We start from the raw sequence: 2,178 nt of genomic DNA on the forward strand, positions 1-2,178 counted from the left end.
GGTTGACAAATTATTTCTATTTATCTAGAGGAGGCACCAGACACAGAGCACAGCACGTAAGGGTACCGAGCCAGCACTCGGAAGGGGCTGCGGGGAGGACAAAACTTCCTCTTTGCAGCAGTGAATTCTAGATGTGACACCAGCAGTATAACAACGCTGGCACCATTCTTCCACAACAGTTATCAGTGTACAGAGCACCTGACTATTCCCACATATCATGGATTTCGGTCGCTGCAAGTGAAGCATTAAGCACAATGTCACTAAAACCACAGTCAGAAATCCTACGTATGCAGAACTCGATGAACTTCTCACAAAACCAAAAGGATACGGAGTCACAGTCCTAGAGCCACGTTTTACCCTGGGCTGACACCAAGCACTGAACACACTTAAGTTGACATTTTGGATCATACAAAACCTATTTAAGAAAATGAATTATTCTCCCTTCTACAAAACACTGCATTTGCCTACACACATCTACAGTTTTCTACATTCCTCTGCATATTGATCCACAAATTCTATGTGATGTTCTCTACAAAAAAGCTTCTCTTTCTGCTTTTCCAGACTAAATAAATACATCATATTCTTTGCCAAGGTATGAGAGATCAATGTTTTTTCAAGAACTAAAACTCAAGTCTTACTAGTTTTTCAGAGAAAAAAAATTACTTCCTCCCTGATCCTCAGCCTGGGACTTGGGACTACACGCTGCCTGCAGATGAAGAACTCCCAGCCTCCTTTCCCTCTCCATATGGATGTCACCTCCTATCGTTTCCAGCAGTAAACAGAGCCACACTGCAGCAGGAACGATCAGGACCTGATCTAGTGCTATGAGATCCAGAACACTGAGGGTGCCATCGCCTTCTCTTAGTCCAGCCCTTTCTATGGGCAGCAATAATTCAGCCTGAACAAAATACAGAAAAATACAAAATCACTGATTTAAAAAAAAAAAATCTCTACAAAAAAGGGCTATTTTCTTTGAAAAATTTATTGTACAGCCACAGAAAATTACTTTTACATTGGAAAACTCTACAGTTTTGAGAATGCAAACGTCACTGCTGTGCAACCAATCTAGATTCATTAGGAAGCTTCAACAACTGGTTTATTTCTAAATTCCAGAAGCAACTTGTCCTTACAAGTCACAAACAAGCTAATACTGAAGAGCCCAACAAAAGAAATTCTCTTGGTGCTTCTGAAATTCTGTCACTCACCGAATACACAGATCAAAGAAAACCCACCAGCCACATTCAAGAGTCTGAAGAGTGATGAAATAAATCCTTACAGAGACTGACGAGTTACTTTCCAATTTTCTGAAAGCCTCTTGGTCAAATTCTAGCAGCACTAAGCTCTTGTCAGGAGGTTATTACAGCTGCTTACAGGTGAAGCTTTCTAAGAGCACAACTCAACATAGAATAGCACATCTTTAAAGCATATTAGTTTTTTGAGGGGATGAGGTGTCACAACAACAAAAGTACACATGAAATAAAAAGGAAATCAGTTAATGATTTTTATTAAATTTCAGTGTTTCATAAAATAAATATGGTATATAATATCAAACAGTGAGAAATAAAGCATAAGCATGAAAAGCATGGTAACAAAAGTTACACTCATGACAGCGTTTAATACTCAGCACTTTAGAAACCATAAAGCCTTTAATTATTTACAAGCAGTAAACTATCTAACATAATTTACACAGTTGCAGCAGCCTAGTCAAGGAGTACTGGAAGGGGAAAAAAAAATGGAGAGACTGCAATGGAAGCCCTTCCCTTTGCTCTAGCTAGTGACCACTTTAATACGTACCCTATTTTCCCCTTATGTACATCACTCTTGGTAGCTTCTACTGTTCTCCAAGTTTAATAATTACACTGCATTGTATTGTAGAGCTCAGGTCATCTCTAGGATGCTGTAGTGCCTGTTGCACTTAAGAGATCCGTATTCAAGTAACACTTCAAATAAAAGTAAACATGTGCAAACCAAAGTTATAAGCCTCCACGACCCTCAGGTAGTAGTGTCAAGCTGGATGTAGCGGGCGCACGTTAGCAGATTCAATTAATAGCTACAGAAACCTACTTGGAAGTTTAGCCAGGGCCAAAAATGAGAAATGGGAATATTAAAAAAAATGGAACCGAACTGCAAATATACCCTGTTACCACAGACAAAAATTTAATCTGCTGAAACAAAGAC

The sequence above is a fragment of the Antrostomus carolinensis genome, unplaced genomic scaffold (genome assembly GCF_000700745.2).
Source record: "Antrostomus carolinensis isolate BGI_N321 unplaced genomic scaffold, ASM70074v2 scaffold5840, whole genome shotgun sequence".
NCBI classification, from domain to species: Eukaryota; Metazoa; Chordata; class Aves; order Caprimulgiformes; family Caprimulgidae; genus Antrostomus; species Antrostomus carolinensis.